At 50.8% G+C, this 25,171-nt stretch overlaps 1 pseudogene; it reads left to right on the top strand.

The window, feature by feature from the left end:
• The first annotated feature begins 24,810 nt into the window (after window positions 1–24,810).
• Window positions 24,811–24,936, top strand: LOC123623701 (annotated as a pseudogene).
• Window positions 24,937–25,171: the final 235 nt, after the last annotated feature.

Here is a 25,171-nt window from a genome sequence, read left to right on the forward strand (position 1 = left end):
GCTCATTCGAGTTTGATAAGTACCGCCTTAGAGTACATTCATCAGATGGACTACCTTGGCACTTTTAAAAAGAATGTGATGGATCCATGTAGACTGATCTTAGAATTTACTGTTAAGTGAGGGCAGGGAGGGAAGCAAGTTACAGACCAACATGAATTCATACAATTCAATTCATGTACACGTTTCAAAAATAAAAATAGCACTAATATGCTGGGCATGGTGGTGTGCGCCTGTATCTCAGCTATTCCAGAGGCTGAGGTGGGAGGATCTCTGGAGTCCAGGAGTTTGAGACCAGCCTGGGCAACAAAACAAGACTCTGGCTCTCAAAAAAAAAAAAAAAAAAAATTGCATTAATGTATGTTAATACATGCGCAGAGCTGGATTAAGTTGCTGATCAGCCATGTAGCTTCCCAGGGTGCGAGTCTAGAAAGGGAACCAAAACAGCACTGGAATAAAAGGAAATATGGTGCCAGTTCACTAATTCAGATGTCCACATGGCACAGACCTGTCATAACTAGTGATCAGAGGTATAAAGTACCCCCCATGAGAAACTAAAACCCTCCCCTCTCCCAGCACTGGAGGACGGCTGGGTGACAGATTCTCCCGGGTCTTTGGCAATGCCAGCTTAGTCCTTGGCCAGGGCTGTGTGCTGCCAAGACCTAGTGATCGGGAGGGGCATCACCTGAATCCTGTGCCCTTGAAGACGACCCCCAAGAAGCTGACTGGTGTGGACAACTGCAATTCCAGGGCAGTTCCAAATAAGTTCAAGGCCAGCTTATATTCTGTGGCTGTAATGAATCCTTTATTTTGAAAAGAAAGAGGAATGTTATTTTTTATTAACAGAAAATCAGTTTCTCCACATTCTGCCTAAATAAATCTTGAATAAGTATTTTTGAAATATCAAGTTGAGGGAATGCCAACTTATGAGTCTGTCCAAGGCACCTACGTGTCTCAATGTTGTTCTGTACGTGGATAAGGGGGGAAAAAAAAAGCTCTGGAAGGATTTATAGCAGTGAACCGGGGCAATCACTAGGAGGTAAAATTACAAGAACATTTACTTTCTACCTTAAGGACTATTTCTGCACTAAATGTTTCTCTAATGTATTTTAAACATACACTGTTGGTAGGAATGTAAAATGGCACACCCACTCTAGAAAACAGTTTCTTAAAAAGTTAAACATATACCTATCCTATGATCCAGCCATTCCATGCGTAGGTAACTACCCAAGGGAAATAAAAGCATGTGTCTGTAAAATGACTTGTACTTGGATGTTCATTCCAGTTTTATTTGTAATTGCTCGAATCTGGAAACAACCCAAAGGCCCATTAAAAGTGAAGGGGTGGACAAACTGCAATGCATCCATGCGATGGAACCGTGCTGGACAAGGGCAACAACGACAGGTGTGGCTCATGCCTGTAGTCCCAGCACTTTGGGAGGCTGAGGCAGGAGGATGGCTTGTGCCCAGGAGTTTGAGAACAGCCTGAGCAACATAGTAAGACCCCCATCTCTACAAAAAGTAGAAAAATTAGCTTGGCGTGGTGGTGGGTACCTGTAGTCCCAGCTACTAGGAGGCTGAGGCAGGAGGATCACTTGAGCCCAGGAGTTCAAGGCTGCAGTGAGCTATGACTACACCTCTGCACTCTAGCCTGGGTGACAGAGCAAAACCTTGTCTCAAAAAAAAGAAAAAAAGAAGAAGAAGAGAGCTACCTACTGATGCACACAATGGCCTAGATGAATCTCAGAATAATTACGTTAAGTGAAAGGACCAGGCCAAAAAAAAAAAAGATTACATACTGTATGATTTCATTTTATGTAAAATGCAAAGTAATCCTTAGGGACAGAAAGCAGATCAGTGTTTGCCTGGGGATGTAGGGGGTAGTCAGGGAGAGATGGAAAGAAGAGATTACAAAAGAGTATGAGGAAACTTTTGGGGGTGATGGATATATTCACGATTTAGATTGTAGTAAAGGTTTCACAAATACACACACACTCACAGATATACACACACACCCCTATATATGTGTATACATACATGGGTGGGTGTCAAAACTTATGAAACTGTACACTTTAAATATGAGCACTATACTGTATGTCAATCATACCAAAAAGAAAGAAAGAAAGAAGGAAGGAGAAAGAAGGAAAGAAGGAAGGAAGGAAGAAAGAGAGAGAAAGAAAGAAAGAGAGAGAGAGAGAAAACAAGTGTCTTACTTGTATGGACAGAAAAAAGCAATAAGGATAAATTCGAAGGCACACCCAAAAAAAATGTGTGCTCTTTCACTAAACAACATGTTTGTCTTCTAAATCTCCTGATCTTTCCTGCTCATCATGGCAGAGGATACGTGCACCAAGTGTGCTCTTTTCTTCAACTTATTTAAGAGTATCTGCTCCTTCGTCTTCCCCACGTCTCCCTCAGGAGTAAATGAAGTGGGATCCGCTGAAATGGAGGCAGATAAGGTTTCCTCACCACCCTTGCGCCTCAATGGCCGCAGCCCCTCCCTGCGGAGGTCACAGGCTGTGAGGAATGTGATGACATGTTTACTTTGGAGCAGACTTTAGCCCGTAAATACACTCTCAGCTCAGACCAGAATCAGCCCCAATAGGAGATAGGTTCTTCCAAAATAGCTGGAGATCAGTCCTCTGTCCAAACGCTGTGTCAGTCTTTAACAGAGAGGAGAGGGAAGGGGTTAGAGCCAATACATAACATGTTTCCTTGATTTCCCTGGATCCTGAACTGGGAATGCTCTTGGCTCCAGAAGCTGACCCGTCAGTAACAAGAGAACAATTACAACATGGCTGGCCAAGCTTAACGGGATCTTGATGGGTCTCCTGTTCTCCAGGTGTGAGAGGTTTGATATTTTTCCCTGTGCTTCTTGGGGTGATGGCTACGTTCACCATTGTCACCATTGTCATTGTCTGTTGGCTTGGATGGCTGACCAGCCATGGGATCACAAACTGGTTAGGACCAGAGGGAGGGAGTCCACTAGACCAAATGGTTTTCCAGAATGCAAAACTTCTCTAGTGATAATAATCACAACAACACTACCCATGTACTGAGCAAGTGTTTTATACCTATTGCCACATTTAATCCTCACATAAACCCATCAGGTAGGAACTGAAGCCCAGAGGGATTAAGCAGGCAGTTAATAGGTCTGACTCCAAAACCCAAGCTCTGAACCTGCCTCCGAGGAAACCAGGGGAAGTCCAGGCATGGCAAGGACTCTGCACTCAGATCCAGGCTCAAATCCCTGTTCTGCCATGATGAGCTGTAGGGGAATAATAGTAATCACCACCTCACAGGGCCGGTCCAAGCTGCCTACGAGGTAATGTTGGTAACATGTTCTGGGCACATGGCAGGTGGCCAAGAAGTGATAGTGTCATCGTCGACAGGAAGGATCTTCATCTAAATCTGCTCTGCTTTGATCCTACTGAGTCACAGGTACAGACCTTCACAGGGTTCACGCCCTCACTTCCTCAAATCTCTACTCGAAAGTCCTGTTCTCTGCGAAGCCTGCACTGGCCATCCCATATAGACTGAAACCCTCACTCCTCCTTGGAAGCTCCCTATCCTCCTTTTCTGCCTTATTTTTCTCCTTGGCACGTATCACCTTCTAGTGTGTAGTGTATCACTTACACACACTATACAGCTTATTTATCTTGTTTATATTCTGCTCTCCCAAACAGTTCTATGCAGATATTGCAGCAGGTTCTCAGTCAGTATTTGATGTTTTTTTGTTTTTTTTTTTTTGGAGACAGAGTCTTGCTCTGTTGCCTGGGCTAGAGTACTGTGGTGTCAGCCTAGCTCACAGCAACCTCAAACTCCTGGGCTCAAGCAATCCTCCTGCCTCAGCCTCCCGAGTAGCTGGGATTACAGGCATGTGCCACCATGCCCAGCTAATTTTTTATATATATATATATCATGTGCCACCATGCCTGGCTAATTTTTTATATATATATTTTTAGTTGTCCAGATAATTTCTTTCTATTTTTAGTAAAGACAGGGTCTCACTCTTGCTCAGGCTGGTCTCGAACTCCTGACCTCGAGCGATCTTCCCGCCTTGGCCTCCCAGAGTGCTAGGATTACAGGCGTGAGCCACCACGCCTGGCCTGTATTTGATGTTGAATGAATGAATGAACCCTTGCTTGAGGGTTTAAACTGGAGTTCAGGGTCTGCATCTCATTAGTCCTGTGACGTTAATCAAGTTATTCCACCTCCAAGAGCCTCACTTTCCTCAGTAGTTGAAAAAGAGCAATGACATCTCTGCTCCTCATATCCCTGGCAGAGCCTAAGGGAAAGGCAAGGCCACAGATGGGAAGAATCCCCTCCAGATTCCTCCAGAAACATTTACTGACGGCCTGCTCTGTGCCAGGCAGGGAGCTAGGCTCTGGGCGGTGCAGACATGCATCAGAAAGCCCCTGCCGTCCCGGAACCTGCCACCTAGCTAGAGCGACAGACATATCAACAAATACAACCCAATTGGGTACTGGGTTGTCTACAGCAACTTTTTATCAAGCAAAGCACTTTGCTTTGTCTTATGTAACCCGATAAGTTAGGTACCAACACCAGCCCTATTTTACAGACAAGGAAACTGCAGTTAGACCTTAAGAAACATAGATTTACTCCACATGTAGGTATGTACCCAAGAGAAATGCACATAGAAAGTGGTACACAAATGTTTATAGCAACATTATTCATACTGACCCAAATGTGGAAATGACCCAATGTCCAACAACAGATGAATGGATAAACAAAATGTGGTATAGCCATATATATAATGGAATATTATCAGCCATAAGAAAGAATGAAATACTGACACATGCTTGGATGACCCTCAAAAGCATCACGCTAAGTGAAAGACACCAGACACAAAAGGTCACATATTATATGATTTATTTTATATGATGCATCCGTAACACGCAAATCTAAAACAATGGAAAGTGGGATTCAAGGTTACCAAGGGGTGGGGGAAGACGGATGGGGAGTGACTACTTACTGGATGTGAGGTGTTCTGTGGGGTGATGAAAAGTTTTGAAAGTAGAGCAAACTGGTGGTTGTACAATATTGAGAATACAATAAACACCACTAAACTATACACTTTAAAATGGTTCATTGTATATTATGTGAATTTTACCTCAATTAAAAAAAAAAAAAACAGCGAACAGGCCTGGCATTGTAAATAGTAGAGGCTGGAATCAGGACCTAAACCAGAGCAGTGTGACTCAGAGTCTGTGATTTTAGAAACTGCAAACTTAATTTTGGAATCGTATTTGTCAGTTCTGGGATTTCCATTTGATCCTTTTTATAGTTTCTAATTTTCTGCTGACATTTGTTGTCATCTGATTCCCCTGATGTGTTAACCACAGTTATTAGAATCCTACCTGAAAGCCTGGGCCACTCCAAATTTCAGGCTCATCTTTTCTAGGTGTTCTTGGCAGGAGGGTTTACTTGATACGCTTGCCGTGCTGAGAAGCAGGGAACATCTGCCCCACACCCTCGCCTCCGCAGCTCTTCTGCCTACATGGATAAAGACTCCAAAATTAAAAAGTAAAACATGAAAATTCAGGTTGGTGAAAAAGTATAGTTTTCAAAGTTGTGTTATGTATTTACTTCTTTTGGGGACATCTTTCCCTATTTTATTCCGAGAAATATGACACAGTATAATTTCTTAAGAAAATTAATCTTTCAGATAATGATACAAGCTGCCATGAATTGAGTGCTTCAAAAGGGCTTACTGTTTTAAGCATTTTATTTGTATTAACTCACTTAGTCCTCAAAAAAGGATAAAGGCAGGCTTTGCCATTACTATAGCCATGGTTGAAGAAACCAAGGCCCAGAGAAGTGAAGACACTGGCCCAAGAACACACAGCTTGTACAGCATGGAGCAGAGACACAAACCCAGGTCTGGCCAACTCCTAGGCCTTCTTCTTTCTGACCTAAGAGCAAGGAGTGATTAATTATAAGAATCAGAGTATCCAGATACGGGAAGACAAGAAAGCCAGAAGAAAAATTGCTGATGCCAGATGGGAAATGGCTGCGGAGGAGGAAGCAGTGGTTTGGAAGCAAGACTGTTGAGTTCTGTTTGGGGGGCCCTGGCTTTGGGGACAGTAACTTACTCTCTGGCCTCAGTATCTTCAACCATAAAATGGGACTGATGGAAGCACTTGTTTCCCTGAGCTTTTCCTAGGACTCTACCATTTTCCTAGGACTCCCCTCTCCAAGTGGAGCCTGAGACCTCCCTGTTGGGGGAGGTTTGGGTCAGGGAGAGGAAAACGGGGATGCAGCCTCGGGGGCCAGGTGCACAGGTGCCTCAGCCGTCTCCTGAAGGAACCTAACTTGGATGCCAGCCCTGCAAGTGGGAGAATGAAGAGGACACTTTTCCAGGCCAAATGAAGAATCCCCTACAAGCCCCTATGTCTTACAGGGAAGGACACTTGCCACGCAATCACCCCGAAACATAAAGAGCTCAGGAGAGTGCCAGAGCCCTGCATGTCACTCAGTCACCCAGTCAATGCATGTTCATTGACCCCTTCCCACCTCTGGCAGCCAGGATTCTCCTGGTTGCTAGTGACAGAAACCCAGATAAAACTCTTACAGCAAAAAGGGGAAGTGATCATCGGTCCCTATAACCAGACAGTCCTAGGCGTGGTTCAGGCACGTCTGGATCCAGGGCCTTGGTGACATCATTGAGATCTGCCCGCTCTACCCTGGCCTCTGCTTCCCCTCCAGCTGGCTTCCCTCTCAGGCCAGCCCTCCCCATGTGGTGACAAACATGCCACCATCCACTGCAGCCCGAGCTCCCCAGCAACTCCTAAGGGGAAAGAGCACCCCTTTCCCAGAACCTGCAGCAGGAGTCCAGGGCTGACGCGGGTCGGTTCTGCTAACCGTGGCCCAGTGCCCCCGTGACAGGGAGGTGGCCTCTCCCCGGCCAGCCCTGGATCCTACACTGGCCCGGGCACAAGGGGTGCAGCCAGCCACCCAGCCACTGACGTGGGGAGGCTCAGACGACAGATTTCCTGAGCCCTCAGTCTGTGCCAGACACCGTTTCAAGAGCCGTGGATATATTTAAACCTGGCACAGTGCTGTTACCTCCGTTGGGCAGGTGAGGAAACTGGAGCAGAGAGAGATTGCGTTACTTGCCCCAGATCACACAGCTGGGAGAGCGCCAGGCTGGGCCTCAAACCCAGACACTCAGAACCCCTCTTGTGCGACGATGGACCCTGCTGGGGTCAGGACGCCACAAGGCTGGTGTCAGGACACCACAAGGCCGGTGTCCTCGCTGCTGCTGTCCGGACCACGCTGCTCCCGCTCAGGCTGCGGGGGCTGGCTGGTTACACTAGTTTCCTGAGGCTGCTGTAACAAATCGCCACACATTTCATGGCCTAAAACAACACAAATGCGTTCTCTTACGGTTCCGGAGGCCAGAAGTCAGGGATCAGTTTCACTAGGCTACGGTCACGGTGTTGGCAGGGCTGTTCCTTCCGGAGACTCCAGGAGAGAATCCATTTCCTTGCATTTTCCTGCTTCCAAAGGCCACATGTGCCTCTAGGCTCACAGCCTTTTCTGCCGTCCTCACAGCCAGCAGTGTAGGCCAGGCGCGGTGGCTCACGCCTGTAATCCTAGCACTCTGGGAGGCCGAGGCAGGAGGATCATTTGAGCTCAGGAGTTCGAGACCAGCCTGAGCAAGAGCCAAGACCCCATCTCTACTAAAAAAGTAGAAGGAAATTTCTGGACAACTAAAAATATATAGAAAAAATTAGCCGGGCATGGTGGCACATGCCTGTAGCCCCAGCTACTCGGGAGGCTGAGGCAGGAGGATCACTTGAGCCCAGGAGTTTGAGGTTGCTGTGAGCTAGGCTGACGCCACGGCACTCACTCTAGCCCGGGCAACAGAGCGAGACTCTGTCTCAAAAAAAAAAAAAAAAGCCAGCAGTGTAGCATCTTCAATCTCCTTCTCTCTGTCCCTCTGCTTTGTCACCACATGGTCCTCTGTCTGAAGGACGAGAGGAGGAGGAGTCTCTCTTATGGGGACTGTTGTGATTACATCTCAATGATCACCTCCCCACCTCAACGTCCTTAGTCACATCTGCGAAGTCTGTTTTGCCATGAAAGGTAACACTCACAGGTTCCAGGGTTAGGACAGGGACATCCTGAGGGGCCACTGTTTTGTTTACCGCAGCAGCAGAGTGTGCGGGCTCTGAGCCCGGAGACCTGCTCTTGAATCTGGGTAGATCAGCCTCTACAGCTGTGTGACCAAGTGGTGTCACCTCCCTGTGCCTCAGAGCGCAGGGGTCAGGAGGTGAGCGAGTGCAGCAGTTTGAGGAAGTGAAAGCAATTCAGCTGGCAGAGGACGGCGGGAGGGGAGGAAGCCCTTGGCCTCAAGCCCCAGCTCTGAGTCAGTTCCGAGTCTGTAAAATGGAAGTGATGGCCGTCCCCACCTCCCGACACCGGCCGTCACAGGATTAGAGGAGTTAAGACTTGTGAGGTGCTGAGCGCAATGCTTGGCACAGAGAACATGCTCAGTAAATGTTGGCAGTTAATGTCCCGAGTCCGGGGTTCAAATGCAAGTCGTTTCTTTGGGAAGTGATCACAGGAAGCAGGGGAGGTGGCAGGTGGGAAGGAAGCCACAAAGCAGCTGTCCCTGTGGGCGCTGGAGTGTGATCCTTCAGGGGATCCTGACAGCTGGTGTAGGCACAAGCTCTGAGGCAGCGGAAGGGCCAGGGCAGGGAGCTGGGGTCTCACACTTACCATCAGTCCTGGCCTTGTGTTCGAGCTCCGGCCAGCAGAGAACATTGCCAGCGGCTGGTAGCTGAAGTGAGTGGGGTGGGCGCTGAGTGTGCACTACCATCACTGTCCCCACCCCCACCGCTGCCTGGGCCCCAATCCTTGGGTCCAGGATGGTGACAGACGGGCATGCTTAGAAGGGTGGGGCTCCTTCTGCCTTAGAAGTGAAGTGTTAGGGCCAAGACTGAGGCCCAAGCCTTCTGGGCCCCTCAGAACAGTTGGGAGACGCTTGGGAAACACTTTTAACCAATTTCATTGACTTTCTCCAAGACGCAGGTGCTGTCTGGGGCGGGCTGAAGTGGAGACATTAGCAGGTCCAGGTGGGGTCGGCGGGGCAGGTGGCCAAGAGGCTGGCTCAGCGGCCAGCACTGCAGGGGAGGAGATGAGCATGCGTCTGTGGGCGAACTCCTGGGAACACCAGCCACAGCCCTTGCTTTGTGCAGGGAGGCAGAGGGGCGTGCAGGGCCCCGGGAGGGTCGGGCTCTGGAGGGCAGGGAGGAAGATGACCTTTTAAAAGAACATGGCCAAGAGACTGCATGGTCCTGGGTGGAGGGCAGGGCGGTTGTGACTTTCTGAGATATTTTGGGCATGAATAATGCTCGGACTGTGGAGTGGACACAGAAAGGAAATGGGGGAGAAGTCTCCAGAGACAGGGAAAGGCCAGCTACCCCGCGGTAGCCAAAATTTGAGGCCTTACCAGGGTCTCCCCCCAGCAGTGAGGGAACCTGCTGGGGCCCACAGGAACAGGGCTGGTTTGGACATCAGGCCGGAACTCTGGGATCCTGCACGCCCCCATCCGCCCTGCACCCCTGCACCTCCCGGTCCTCCCTCCGCCCTGCACCCTGGGGAACCCGGCTGACAGAATGTGGCCAGTTGCTCAGAGCCTGGGATTTGGGGCAGATCTTGACCTCATCTGAGGCCTTTTTGGAGGAGCTACCCCAACCCTAGGACCCCCCCCCCACCCCGAGCCTTGGTGATGTGTATACATGACGTCATCTGTCCTCTGAGAGGCAGAGGAGGAGACTCAGTGTTACCAGTTAGTCTCCCCAGTCCAGGGGAGACTGCGATCAAGGTCCCATCCTGCGTTCTGGTCCCAGCTCAGCCACCTGTGTGACTGGGCAGGTTACCTAACCTCTCGGGGCCCCCACTCCCTTCCTCTCAGTCCACGGGTTGATCATAGCACCCAGCTGGAGGAACTGCAGTGACTCAGCAAGTGAGTCCACGCAGGGCCCTCAGCATCACGCCTGGCACACGGGAAACCGTCAGCTGCTCTATCCAGTCTGTATTGGACCCACACGGACCCTGAGAGCAACCCAAGCTGCGCTGGCCCCGTGCCATGTGTGTCCCTCAGCTGAGCAAACCATCGTGCTGGGACGGAGGATCATGTCTGGTAACTTTCCAGACCCTTCCCCTAGAAGCTCCCTGAGCCAAGAACTCTGACTTGTTCACTGCTGTTCCCAGCACAGCACACAGGTGCTCTGCAAATATTTGTTTTGAAAGAATTCCTGTTTGACAGACCATAAACCTGAGGGTGGAGAGTTTCAGGGACATATATGTGGTTCTCCAGGAATGGGGGATGTCCAGCATACAGAGTGCAGCCCCTGCCATTCTGTTCCATCTGCAATGCTTGAGCGCCTTCTATTACATATGTCAGCTCTTGGGCTAGGTACCGGGGAGAGACACAAAAAAGCAGGTAAACCTTCAGCCTTGTCCTTGAGATTCGGTTCTGCAGGGAGGGTAAATGCACAGGGCATTACATGCGCGGGCCTCACTTCTTTGGTTCAGCCTCATGGCCCCATGTCCTGGCATGCAGTCAGTGCTCAAGAAATATTCATTGAATCAGTAAATTAAAGAAGACCAGGAGGAAGCAACTGTAGCTGACGGTGGAATAATGGTTGGTGTGTGTGGCCGTGGCTCTGTGTGGGGCCCCATGGCACGTGCATCGCAGTCCCTTATGAGGTAGGTCCTGCTACCATGCCCATTTCAGAGATGAGAAGAATGAGGCTCAGCAAGGCGAGGTGACTTCCCAAGGCCATACTGCTGGGGAAAGGAAAGGCTGAGACCGGAGTTTCAGATCTGTGTTTGAAATTGGCTTCAAATAAAGGTAAAAGTGGGGCGGAGATGGGTTTGGCTATTCCAGGCAGAGAGAACAGCAGGGACAGAGGTATGGGGGGAAGAAAGAGTGGCCAGGAATGATTGAGGATTCTCTGTTGAGAGCCATGACAAGGAGATAATCTGAGACTGAGGAAAAGAGCTCCGACTGGCAGGCGGAATGCCATGGAGGCCGAAGCCCTCCTGGTCCAAGTCCTGCCTTTGCTGTTTATGGGCTGAGGGACACTGGGTCAGTCCCCCAGGCTCTCTCAGTGTCGGCATCCTCATCTTTAGAATGGACACAATCATTACTATCTTCCACGAATGGCTACTGTGGAGGTGAAATGAAATCATAACTGCCGGCCGGGCGCGGTGGCTCACGCCTGTAATCCTAGCACTCTGGATTGAATGAAGGAAGCGGGGGCAGTGAATGAAGGAAAGGAATTAGTGGATGGAGGTGTGGGTGGACGGACGGTGCCCGGCTGAGGGGCAGCATGCATCCTGCAGTCTGTGATGAGTGCCAGGCTGTGGGGCGTCCACAAGAGCGTGGCCTTGAGCTTGACAATTCAGGCCTGAAGAATCTACATCCTGTCCCTGCCCTGGGCGGGGTGTTTGCTCTCCTCTTATTTTCACAAAGCAAACACCCTCAAAGGGAGACAGATTCTAGAAAGTCAAACAGCCCTTCCCTCCCTGACCAGGAAAAGAGTGACGGGGTCTTTGCCATCCACGTGTGGCTGGCTTCAGGATCCCAGGAATTGCATTCCCAAAAGCTTACAGTCTCATCTTTTTATTTTCCTTTTATACGTAACAACTTTATACTCATGAGCCTTCCGCTTTATCTCACTGATTTACAGTTTCCTATGGCCTCTTCTGTACTTTATTCTCATGAAAAAAAACTTCTACCCAACTGAAATCATAATGTACCCTACACTCGATTTTATTTTCAATTTCCGTCTTACTTCTCCATGAGACCAGACACTATTTATTTGTTTTTCTTTTGTTTTGTTTGAGACAGAGTCTTGCTCTATTGCCCAGGCTATAGTGCTGTGGTGTCAGCATAGCTCACAGCAACCTCAAACTCCTGGGCTCAAGCAATCCTCCTGCCTCAGCCTCCGGAGTAGCTGGGACTACACACTCTGTGACTACAGGCTCATGCCACCACACCCAGCTAATTTTTTCTATTTTTAGTTGCCTGGCTAATTTTTTTTTTCCAATTTCTTATTAGAGATGGGGTCTCACTCTTGCTCAAGCTGGTCTTGAACTCCTGACCTCAATTGATCTTCATGCCTCGGCCTCCTAGAGTTCTGGGATTACAGGCGTGAGCCACCTCGCCCGGCCCAGACACTATTTGTATAACCGCTGCGGCCGTGGCCAGGCCCTTGCAGTATGGAGTATGATTTACTTACCCGTCCCTGACAGTCACACAGGTGGGTTGTCAGGATCCCACTCATCCAGGCAGCCCTGTGGTTGGATGCAGAACAGCATAGGCAGAGCACGATCTTTCTGTAAAAAATGTATACATATTTGCAAAGTATATATATTTGCCTGTCTGTGCATAAAATACCTCTGGAATGATTCATAGGAAAATAGTAACTTTGTTACTTTGGGAGACAGAAATGGGAGAGGCTTTCACCATGTACCTTTTGGTATCTTCTGCATTTTAAACCACTAGGATGGTTTTTTTTTTAAGGTAATTAAATTAACTTTTTAAAAGTAAAATAATTTCTCCTAGGGGGGACCTAAGTCCTGTTCTCCCCACTTGAGGGTGGGTTAGACTTACTGACTCATTTCCATAGAGTAGAGTATATAAAGTGTAAAACAGTGGCTTTCCGCCACCTTACCCACATGATCAAGGTGAGCCTCACCTGTGGTATCACACGGGTGTCTTAGACCCCCTCATAGGACGTGATGAGAAGGGCACTTCGTCTCTGCGGTGTTTTTAACACCTCTAATCCTGGTCTAATTATGAGAAAATTCAATCCAGTAGATGCACCCAGTTTGGTGGACATTCTACAGGATAACGGGCCAGTTCTCAATGCTGTCAAGGTCATGAAAAACAAGGAGAAACTGCCACAGATTAGAGGGGAAACAGGGCAACTAAATGCATGTAGTTCTCTGAATGAAATCTATTGTTTTTGTTTTTTTTTTATAGACAGAGTCTCGCCATGTTGCCAGGCTGGGGTGCAGCGGCTATGCACAGGTGCGATCATAGTGCACTGCAGCCTTGAACTCCTGGGCTCAAGTGACCCTCCTGCCTCAGCCTCCCTAGTAGCTGTGACCACAGGCTATAGGTGAATGCCACCGTACCCGGCTCTAACCTGGATGGAATCTTGGAACAGAAAGAGGACATTAGTGGGAAAACAGGCAAAATCCAAATAAAGCCTGGAATTCAGTTAATATTAACAACAGTTGTGCCAATGTCAGTTTCTTCATTTTGACAAACACACTGTGGTAATATAAGATGTTAATAATGGGGGAACTCTCTATACCACTTTTCTACAAATCTAATGTGATGCCAAAATTAAAAGTTCATTTAAAAAAATAAAGGTTTCCCAAGTTTTCACAAGGAATGAAATAAAACAGCCATACTATAAACCTTTTGGAATAAAAGTTATTTCTTTTTTTTTTTTTTTTTGAGACAGAGTCTCGCTCTGTTGCCCGGGGCTAGAGTGCCGTGGCGTCAGCCTAGCTCACAGCAACCTCAAACTCCTGGGCTCAAGTGATCGTCCTGCCTCAGCCTCCCGAGTAGCTGGGACTACAGGTATGTGCCACCATGCCCGGCTAATTTTTTTCTATATATATATTTTTAGTTGGTCAGATAATTTCTTTCTATTTTTAGTAGAGACGGGGTCTCGCTCTTGCTCAGGCTGGTCTTGAACTCCTGAGCTCAAACGATCCACCCGCCTCGGCCTCCCAGAGTGCTAGGATTACAGGCGCGAGCCACCGCGCCTGGCCAGCTTTTTCCTTTTTGATCTATGGTCGTGGGAGCACGGGGTGTGAGTTCAGAGATTCCTCTCTCAGCCTCTGCACCCCGTCTATGTAAGGGGGTCACCCGGCCTGCCTCACGCTGGGCACAAAGACAGTGCCCAATAACTCTCGGCCAAATGATTATTATCCTTGTTACAAAAGGTACAAGCTTGTTTTGTGAAAGTGTGTTTTGATTGCAGGATAACATTGTAACCTCATTCAGGAAACCAGGACAGCCGTCAGCCTCATCTTTCTGGCTTCCCTTACAAGCCACCCCGCGTGTCCTTTAGGAAGCGGAGACCCACACGCGTGGCCATCAGCAACGTACCTCCCTGCCTGATTTCTCGTGGCCTTGGACCAACGTCCTTCCAGACTTGGGCCTGTTTGCTACTAGATTCTCCTGCAAAGCCCCACTCCTCCTCCTCCTCACTCTCAACCCAATTTCATTTTCTGTCTCCACTCCCCTCCTGCTAAATCCCGGCACGTCCGGCTTTTACTATATTTGTACCGTAACAGCCATTTCTCATGCGGAAACAGCCGCACCCAAGCCCAGACGCACAGCAGACCTCCATTGGCAGAACTGCTGATGAAAATGCGAGGAATGTCCCCGTCCTCCCGTGACTCATCACACCCCAGCATGACCTTTCTTCCTCGGTGAACTCCCTCCGCGTTGAGGTTTGCATCATCTGAGCGCTCACTTCAGATGGCCACCGGGCTCCTTCTGCGGTGGGAATGGCTGCGGCCGAGGGGTTCTGGGGGCCAGGGCTCTGGGGGCGCCTCTGCTACCAGCTAGCAAGGTGCCTGCTCGGGTGGGAGCTTCTGAGTCTGTTTGCCCAGCTGTAAAATGGGATGATAACTTCTTTCTCATAATGAACGTGTGAAAGCACTTCCCAGAAGGTAGGATGGGTTCAAATATGAGACCTGAAACTTCCCACTGGGGGTCTGAAGGCAGGATGGAAGGGGAGAGGGTGGGGGTAGGCAGAGTCCAGAGCAGCCCTTCTCAAAATACACCTTTTTGGGGGAGGAGAGAAGGGAATCTCAGATTTAGACTTTAAAATTCATGAAAACTTGACATTCTGTGCACCAAGAGCCAAGGTCAGCTTCACAGGCGTGTGACCCATGCAGTTCACAGGGTTCTGCACTTGGTAGCCCGGGCGCTTGATTTAGTGCTCAGCTGCCACCCAAATTCTTCATAATTTCCGAACAAGGGTCCCACATTTTCATTCTGCACTAGGATCTTCAAATAGCATAGCTGGTCCTGCTGATGGCACTCAGTGTACGAGGGTGAGCGCTGCGGGCCACAGGGTGGGATTGCGAGCTGGCAGAGAGGAGGCTGTGAGTGGGGGAGGAGGGACGAAGCTGTGGCCTCAGGGAAAAAGTCCCTAGGGAAAGAGCTGGGCTGGGAGGCCGGCTTTTCAGGAGTCTTCCCCATACTGGGAGCCTGCCTTTTAAATTCCTAAGAAACCTTCAGTAAAACTTCCTTTTCTCGTGGTGGGGGTGGGCTTGGTTTTGGTGGGAGAGTGAGTGTGGGTCAGGATTGGGTCCTACACCCCATCTGCAAGGTGAGGGGGAGGACAGGAGCATGCACAGGGCGTGCCCTGGACACCAGCCAAATGCTGGGTGTGTCCCTGTGACAGGAGAATAATAAGACAGGGCTCCCGGCCTCCGCCCACTCTCCCGCTCTGGGCTGAGTCTGAGCAGGACGCCTATTACTTCTTTGGGTCTCCAAATTCTGGGATTTTGGCTGGCCTCGGTGGCTCACGCCTGTAATCCCAGCACTCCGGGAGGCTGAGGTGGGAGGATCGCTTGAGCTCAGGAGTTCGAGACCAGCCTGAGCAAGACTGAGATCCCCATCGCTACAAAAAATAGAAAAAATCAGCCCAGCGTGGTGGCACACACCTGTAGTCCCAGCTACTCGGGAGGCTGAGGCAGGTGGATCACTTGAGCCCAGGAGTTTGAGGTTGCTGTGAGCTAGGCTGATGTCACGGCACTCTAGCCTGGGCAACAGAGTGAGATACTGTCTCCAAAAAAAAAAAAAAAAATTCTGGGATTTTGAGGGATAGGGAGGGACAATAGCTTCTCGTTGAGAGCCTGTCCTGTGGGTCCCTGAGGAAGGGAAATGAGGCTATTAGAAAAAGAAGGTGCTCAGACCCTCAGCCTCTTGCTTCGTGCCTCAGTTTCTCTTGAAGGCTGGTCAGCCCCATCCCTGCCCCTGGCTTTACCCCAGACACTGCCTGGAGCTCAGGCCCCACCCAGGCCCTGCGCAGCCCCACCTCCACACCTTTGCCCCCACCTGCAACCACAGCCGCCAAGGCACCAGTCCAAATCCTGCCTCTGCCTCAAGGTCCAAGGTCACAGCACCTCCCCCTAGGGCCTTTCTGGCTTCACAGGCTCACCTGCTCTCTCTTTCACCACTGAGCGTCACAGACAAGGCACAGTCATGTCTGCCCGCCACTGTCTCGAGGCTTCATTGTTTAGGAGGTTTTTATGTAGTGGGTGCTCACCTCCCCCGCAGCCCCCGTCAAAGCTCAGAGATGCTCCTTAAGTGCCACATAGTAAACAGCCAAGAGCGTGGGCTCTGGAGCCAGAGGGACCTGAGTTCAGATCCCGGCTGCACCCGTGTCACCTTGAGCCCCTCACCCAGCATTCCTGAGCCTCAGTTTCTCCACCTATAAGGTGAGGATGGTGTCATGGGTTGGTCCAGGTCATGTGTAAGTGAGAGGATAATAAACAGTGGCTGCTGGTATTGTTGCTATTGTTATGACCAGGGATGGATGAGGACTCTGGACAGACACACATAATACAGATGATGGTAGCCCGGGCGCATGTGGGACTTACCATGTTCCAGGCAATGATCTAGGAGCTTTATGTAGAACTCACTTAATTCTCGTGATACCCCTGTGAGGCTGCTATTACTATTTTCCCCACTGTAAGAGGGGAAACTGAGATACACAGAAGGTTATTAAGTGACTTGCCCCACATCACACCATTAATAACAGATGGAGCTAGGATTTGAACCCAGAGAGTCTGGCTTCAAAGTCTGTATCCTTGCCCACTAGCTGTGCTAGCCTTCGGCCACCATCACACTGCCCCCTCCCTCCACAACTGGCGGTCCGTGCCCCACCACCTAAGAAAAGAGCCCTTTGGCCAGGTGCGGTGGCTGACGCCCATAATCCTAGCACTGTGGGAGGCAGAGGCGGGAGGATGGCTTGAACTCAGGAGTTTGAGACCAGCCCGAGCAAGAGCGAGATCCAATCTCTACTACAAATAGAAAAAAATTAGCTGGGTGTGGTGGTGTGTGCCTGTAGTCGGGAGGCCAAGGCAGGAGGATTGCTTGAGTCCAGGAGTGTGAGCTAGGCTGATGCCACAGCACTCAAGCCTGGGTGACAGAGCGAGACTCTGTCTCAAAAAAGAAAAGAAGGCTGGTCTGAAGGTAGTGAGTTATCTCACTTGATTGTTCACAGTCAGTTACAGCTCGAACTCCTTGTTCTACTACTCCCCGCCCCCCCCCCCCCGCCCCGCCTCACTACTGCACTTGACTAGTCTAAAAAAGAAAAAGAAAAAAAAAGAAAAGAGCCCTTTGTCCTTAAATACTTTTGCTTTGCAGGTAGCTAATATTTACTGAACAAAAGCCATGCCCCAGGAATTATGCATAGGATTAAAGTATCTCATTTAATCCCCAAAACAACCCTATGAGTTAGGTACCATTGTTACCCGCATTTCACAGATGAGAACTGCTCTCCCACAGCTTAAATAACTTGCTCAGGGTCACCCAACAGGACATGGTAGTGCAGGGACTTGAACCTAGGTCTGTGCTGCTTTCCCCCAAAATGCAGGCAGATAGGTCCCTGGGGCCCACTCCATTCTCATCCCATCTGGCAGCCAGCCCGCGAATCACAGCAGCAGGCTTTGGGAGGCTGGGAGTGGGGGTGGCTCAGCCTTCCCTGACTCCAAGAATGTGATGAGGTCAGGGTAAACCAGCCCCTCTCCCCTCCTCTGAGCCTTCCACATCCCACTCTGGGCAGGAAGAGGCAAGCTCTAGCCCCTGGGTTTCCTAAAAGCCTGGTTTTCCTGGAAGGCAGGATGAGGATGGAGTCACTTAACTTTCCAGTGAGTAGCAGGGGTGAGTCACCCACTCACCTGGACGGGGTGTGGCCTGGCGCACAGTCAGGAGGCTGCACGGGATGACTTCCTGGGATCCTCCTCTCCAGGTCTGGCACCTTAACACTCTAAGACTGGAGAGATGTGGGGATGGTTTTAGCCACAATCGTTGTGGCATCCCACATTTGAGACCAATCTGTCCCCAATTTTAAGGTTTTTGCAGACTTTGCATGGCTATTCTGCACACTCCCACCACTGCCCCAAATCACCCCAGATAGATACAGTATTCTATGAACAACTTTGTTTGACTGGTTGTTTTATCAAAAAGATGAGGCCGGGAGTGGTAGCTCATGCCTGTAATTCTAGCACTTGGGAGGCCGAGGCGGGCGGATCGTTTGAGCTCAGGAGTTCGAGACCAGCCTGAGCAAGAGCGAGACCCCGTCTCTACTAAAAATAGAAAGAAATTAGCTGGACAACTAAACATATATAGAAAAAATTAGCCGGGCATGGTGGCGCATGCCTGTAGTCCCAGCTACTCGGGAGGCTGAGGCAGGAGGATCATTTGAGCCCGGGAGTTTGAGGTTGCTGTGAGCTAGGACGACGCCACGGCACTCTAGCCCAGCCAACAGAGCGAGACTCTGTCTCAAAAAACAACAACAACAACAAAAAAAACACAAGGTATAGGAGTCATGGATATTTATAAAAGGAGAAACAAGCACATGCACAGGTGAGCTTCATGCCCCTTCATGGGTCGTAAGCTAAAAAAACGGTGGCGTTAGCATGATCCAAGGGTGGAGTTTTGGGCCCTCTGACCTCAAAATGTGAAGCAGAGGACACAAAACCCCTTCGGTGCATCCTCTGTAGACTGGACAGAACCGCTCCATGGTCCAGTGGTCTCTTATCAGGAAGGAATGCTGGTCAATTGTTGTGCCGAAACTGCAAAAGGGAGGTGCAACAACAGGCGGCTGTTTGAAATCAGTGTCGATTGCCCAAGGTCAGGTAGCTGGAGACAGGCTGAGTTGGGACTTGAGCCCTGATCTGTCTGAGGGTAAGCTCTATGCTCTTCTGTGCTCCACAGACTCTGCTGCCTCCCTGGGGCTGGGGGCTGGGCCCAGGCAGGGCATAGGAACCGGGAAGACACAAGCACGCACTAGAAACTTGCCCGCTTCTGTGAATGATGGAAAGAACCTCAGGCCGACAGCACGGGACCTGCCCATGTCCTACCTGATCCTGTGGCCTTGAAAGTCTCCCCTTACAACCAACTTTCTGGTTCGTGGAGCAACTTTGTTTTTTACCCCAGCACTCAAGAGATCAATGATTGGGAGAGACCTTGGTGTGGGAGTCAGGAAAACATATTTGCCACCTATTACACTTCTGCAGTTGGGTCAATAAGTCTCACAATTGCTGTTGGCCACGTGACAGTCAGGATGAAATTATCATTGCCAAAAAAAAAGTCCTGATTCACTTATTTCACCATGTCTTTCTTTTTATGTACACATAGATGATATATATGATAAAAAGAAAAACTGTTTCAATGAAGAAAAAATAAACGTCTTAAGTGATAGGAGCTTTCTGTCAGTGTTCTTTCTTAGTGGCATATAAAATAATGGTGTGTTGTTACGATCAGTAACATCTTAGAGTCAATGAAACATGACAAGGTTGGGCGCAATGGCTCACACCTGTAATCCTAGCACTCTGGGAGGCCGAAGTGGGAGGATCATTTGAGCTCAGGAGTTCCAGACCAGCCTGAGCAAGAGTGAGATCCCCTGTCTCTACTAAAAAATAGAAAAAATATTAGCTGGGTGACTTAAAATAGAAAAAAACTAGCCAGGTGTGGTGGTGCAAGCCTGCAGTCCCAGCTGCTTGCGAGGCTGAGGCAGGAGGATTGCTTGAGCCCAGGAGTTTGAGGTTGTTGTGAGCTAGGCTGATGCCATGGCACCCTCGCCTGGGCAACAGAGCAAGACTCTGTCTCAAAAAAGGAAAAACAAAAACACACAACACCTGGTGGGGTGATTTGTCAGTCTGTCCATGTTTATTGAACATGTACTATGTGCTGAGTGAGCCCTGTGCAGAGGGCAATAGGGAATCCCAGTAAAAGGGCCCCAGGCCCCCCAGATCACTTTAGTTGTGCAGAACCCTACTCCCACCATACTAGTAACTTAGAAACCCATGTACTGGTCACAGAGGCTTTCAGACCAAGCTGGGTACTTAAGGGCTAGCAGGGGCAGGATGGAGGAGGGGTTCAACCAGCAGAGAAATCCAGTAGAGCTTCATGACAGTGGTGACTTAAACCAGTGAAACATCCTCCAGGGCTTCAGCCGGGATCCAGTAGTGCAACTGCCTGCCTAAGAGAAGGGAGATTTCACAAGAAGGTGGCACCCTCACCCATGACCTGCTTTGCCCTCCCGTATGTCCCAGCTGGCCTTACCACCCAGACCTTGGGCCTGGCCCCTCTCCGGAGCTGGGCAGGCTGTAAGTCAGGGAAACACAATGCCTGCAGCCTCCCAAGGGCAGCCATCCAGCCTGGCTGCTGCGTACTCTGTGGGCAGGGACAGCCACCAAGCCTCTGTCCTGACAGAGAAGGCTTTTCCATGCCAAGGCCACCAGCAACTCCTCAGCTGGGCTCTGCCTGGGGCTGGACCCAGGACTTGTCAATTCATGCTGCCTGATTACTCATGCGCTCTGGGCTCAAGTCCTAGATGAGTCATTTATTAGCATGTGGCGTTGGCTCACCTGGGCAAGCCTCAGTTTCCTCTTCTCTACAATGGGGGTGTTAATAGTACTGACTTCACAGCATTCCTGGGGGCAAGGCCTGCGAGTGCCGCGCTCAGCACAGGGCCTGGCAGCTGGTAAGCTCTGGGAACGGGCGCTGGTGATCTGGGCAGGCACAGCGCTGGCCCACGGCGGCCCGAGAGTCAACTCTCAGGTGCCTGGCAGGAGCCCGGGAGAAGGTGGGGATTCCTTTTCAGACCTTGGATAGTTTATCTTCTCTGAGCCTCTGTAAAATAGGGATGAGAGTAGGAGCTGCCTCATATTGTCGGGTTCTTAATATATGTCAGATTTTGTGATCATCTTGTTCAGCTCTGGCAAAAACCTCCCCATTGTCTCCAATTTTCAGAAGGGGAAAAGCCCAGAGAGGTGGAGGACTTGCCCCAGGTCACACAGTGGTAGGTGGTAGAGTGAGACCTAACCAAGTGTCCTCAGGCTGCAGCACCGGCTCTCCAAGGGCTGTGCTGGAGAACGTGTGGGTGGGTGAGGGTGACACCCTCTGGCTGGGGCACCGCTGCTTTGGTCACTGCCACCAGCCATGGCAACACCCCGGCCTCCTGATTCCCTGTCCGGCGCTCCCATGTCTACCAACTTCGTTTCCTCTGTATGGCCACTGCCCTCTGGGGACAGGACATCTGCCCTGTGGTCTGAGAACCTAGGGAGAAGGTTTGTCCCCAGACTTCTATGGTCACTAATAGGAAGAAGGAAGTGAAGCTAGTTAGCTGTATTGCCGCTGACATATACTATGTGTCTACCGCATGATTTCTCCTAAGCCCCGTAACCCCCTGTGTTAGTCCATTCTGCTGCTGTAACAAAATACCTTAGATTGGGTGATTTATAAAAAACAGACATTTATTTTTTCACAATTCTAGAGGCTGGGCAGTCCAAGATTAAGGCCCCGGCAGGTTTCGTGTCTAGTGGGGGCTGCTCTCTGCTTCCAAGATGACGCGTTGTCGCTATGTGCTCTCCCGGCAGAAGGTGGAAGGGCACAGGGCCTGGCTGGTTCCCTCAAGTCTTTTTATAAGGCACCAATCCGGAGCCCTCGTGGCCTAATCACCCCCTAAAGGCCTCACCTCTTAATACTGTTGCATTGGGATTCAGTTTCAACATGAATTTTGGAGGGAACACCATCATTCAAACCATCACACCCTCTAAAGCGCATTTCAGGTGTCATCAGCCCTGTTTTATACAGGAGAAATCCAAGCCCTGAGAGGTTAAGAAATCTGTGTAAGGTCACACAGCTTGGACATGGTGGGGTCAGGATTCTAACCTGGGTCAGTGGGGCTGGAGTGGTGGGAAAGATGATGCCAAACATGGAGACTCGGAGTAAGGAAGCCCCTGGAAGGGGTCTGAGGGGATGGTGGGCCCACAGGCCCTCCTCAGAGGCAGATCCTGGCGTGGTTACATCAGCTGGAAGGGGGAGAACAAGGAAGAAGGGGCAGGAAGCTCTGCTGGGGTAACGAGCGTGCTCCCCATCTGCCCCGGGCCCTCCCCGCTTCCGTGCCCTCTGCTCTGATTTCAGCCCACAGCACCTGCTCCCTCTGAGTTGCCAGGGCCGCTCTGCCCTGCCGGGAGCGAGTGCCCGTCCGTCCCAGCGGCTCTCAAGGTAGGTGCTGCCCTGCTGCCAGTCCGGTTGACTCTGAGGTGCACGTTCCATACTGTTTCCCAGGATCCAGCCCCAGCTGCCCACAAGGATAACGGCTCACATCAGCTGCCTTCCCTCCCTGCCTCCCTTCCCCACTCCCCTGCTCACGCCTCCTGAGAGCCTCGTCTCAACATCCGCCTCTGGGATAACTTAAACCGGTACTTCTCAACCAGGGGTGATTTGGCTCCCCTCCCAGTGCCCCTGCCAGCGACATTTGGCAAGGTCTGGAGACATCCCAGCCCCACCCCACAGGGAATCCACAAGCCCAAGAAGCCTTGAGTAAGTGGTCCCTGGAGACGTTTCTGATTGTCACAAGGAAAGATGCCGCTGCCTTGTAGTGGGAGGAGGCCAGCGACGCTGCTAGATATCCCACAGTGCACAGGACAGCCCCTTAAGGCAAAGAATTATCTGGCCCAAAATATCAGCAGTGCTGACGTTAAAAACCCCTGACCTAAATTAAGATGCTGAGTGACCCTTTCCTGGTGCTAAATAACCCTCCTGCATCCTTGGCCTGACTGGGGTGGCCCAGCAGAGTTTGGGTGTGGGAAGGCTGGACAGTGAGGAGCTAGCCCCTGAGTGGCTGCATCTCCTGGGTTTTTCCTGCTGTCACCTCTTCCTCTCCCACCATCTACCTGTTCTTTGAGGGTCGGCTGCTGTCCCTGCCCTGCATGCAACAAGACCCGGTCAGCAGAAGGGCAGGTGATGCTGGCTTGGCCAATCAGCAAGCCCCCTCCCCACACCACACCACAGCCATAGGTTCAGGGATGGCAGGTGACTCAAAATAAGCCAATCAGAATCTCCCCTGAGACTTTTCTGCCAGAGGATCTCTTTCCACTAGGACATGCGCCAGGGGAATCCAGCGCACATCTTGGGCCAGATAAAGAGAATCACCTGGCTGGCCTGGTAAGTGCTGAGGGAGCAGAGTCCTGACAACAGATGGTTCAGTGACATGAGTCAGAACTTTCCCTTTTTTGGAATTGCTTTTCTGTCTTGACTAATAGGGTCCCTCCCACAGGGCTGGGAATTTCCTGTTCTTTTATCTCATCTCTGGGAACCACGCCCTCCTCTCCCTGCCAGAGCCGGGTTACTCGCTTCATGTCTGGCCTGTGGAGAACACCTGACCCAGGCTCTCATCACACAGAGGGAGCTGCGGCCGCGCGGGGACCATTTCCGTCCCGGTAGAACCCCCTGGGCCGGGCCTGCTTTGGTCTCCTTTGAGGACCCTGTGTGAGCTACCGAGGCTCCCCAGGGACTCGCCAAACTCCTGAAGCCCACGCCCCGCCCTGCCCTACTGTCTCTTGTTTTTTCGAGGGAGTGATCTATGGATTTTGGACTGGGCTTGAATTCAGGGCTGCTGCTTCCTAGCCGAGTGAACTGGAGCGATTCTCTTCCTCTCCCTGAGCTTCAGTTTCCTCATCTGCAAAATGTGGACAGTGATAGCACCAACCCCCAGGTTGAAGGTTAAAGGAAATAGTACAGGCAAAGCACTCATTCAAGTGTCTGCCCCTCAGCAAGCAGTTAATACTTTTGGGGGATAAGAAGAATATTCTGGAAATATCTTCTGCTTGAAAAGTAAATAAAGAGGAGACACCCTGGGCCACCCCTCCTGTCTTAAGCTAGTAGGGTGAGAAATCCTCCCCTGTGGCAGGCTGTCGGGAGGCGAGTGGGAGGCTGGACACACTCCCGCCGGGGCCCCCTCCGCTGGCCTGTCGGTGCTGGGTGGCAGCCAGGGCCCGGTGCATGCAGGCTCCCCCAGGCATGCCCAGCCCCCCCACCCCGGTGAATCAGCCCATTCCTTAAGCCATGGCAAAACCCACAAGTCACTTCCTGGCGGCCCCAGACAAAGGCCTAGAACCCACAGTCCAGGAACTGCCCAGTTATCGCCCCTCAGGCCTGATAAGAAGGGCAGGAGGGTCTGAGTCAGCCAGGAGTAGCTGTTTCAGGACTCTCCCCGGGCTTCCCAGGCACCCCCTGGCCTGCCCCCAGCCCCCCTGGGGACTCAGGGCCCCTCCTCTTCTCACACTGCCCCGTGGTCATGCTGTCCTGCAAGCCCAGCATTCAGCCCTCCAGCACCACCTCCAGAGGAAACCGGTTAAAGACTCTTTGGGAGGAGCGGCAGGCCACGAAGTAGGCACTCCCTGGAGCTTATCAGATGGCAGGCTCATCTGGGCCCCACGGAGTGGAGCAGGGGACAGGAACAGTGGGAAGAAGGAGGGGCAGAGAGAAGGTGAAAGGTGGGTTGGTGCCACACCTTCCCGCTAGGGCCCCACAGGGAGGAGCGTGGGCTGCAGCCTCCACCCAGCCCCACTCTGATGTGACCATCTTCAGCTGGAGTCACCTTCTTTTAAATCACATCTGCTTGTCCCACCCTGCTCAAAGCCCTGCTGTGGCTCCCCACTGCCCTTGAGGGACAGGCCAGGTGTCTTAGTCTGCTGGGGCTTCTTTAACAAGATACCAAGCATCCTTTTCTTGGGGTTGCGCTGCCATCCAATGAACAAGTAGTAAGGGCAGTACTGCCAACGCCTACCCAACATGCCCGCATCAACTAGAGCTTCACTTTCTTTTGGTGCAATTTTTAGAAAAAAGAAAAACTTCTTTTTCATGATAAATAAATAAATAAACAAAATACTGTAGACCGGGAGGCTTACAAACAAGAGAAATTTTATTTTTTACAGTTCTGGAAGCTGGAAGTCCAAGATGGAGGCACTGGCAGATTCTGTGTCTCGTGAAGCTCACCTCCTCAAAGACAGCACCTTCTCACTGTGTCCTCACAGGTGGGTGGGGCTAGCTAGCTCTCTTGGGCCTCTTTTATAAGGGC

Source organism: Lemur catta, chromosome 18 (genome assembly GCF_020740605.2).
Source record: "Lemur catta isolate mLemCat1 chromosome 18, mLemCat1.pri, whole genome shotgun sequence".
NCBI classification, from domain to species: Eukaryota; Metazoa; Chordata; class Mammalia; order Primates; family Lemuridae; genus Lemur; species Lemur catta.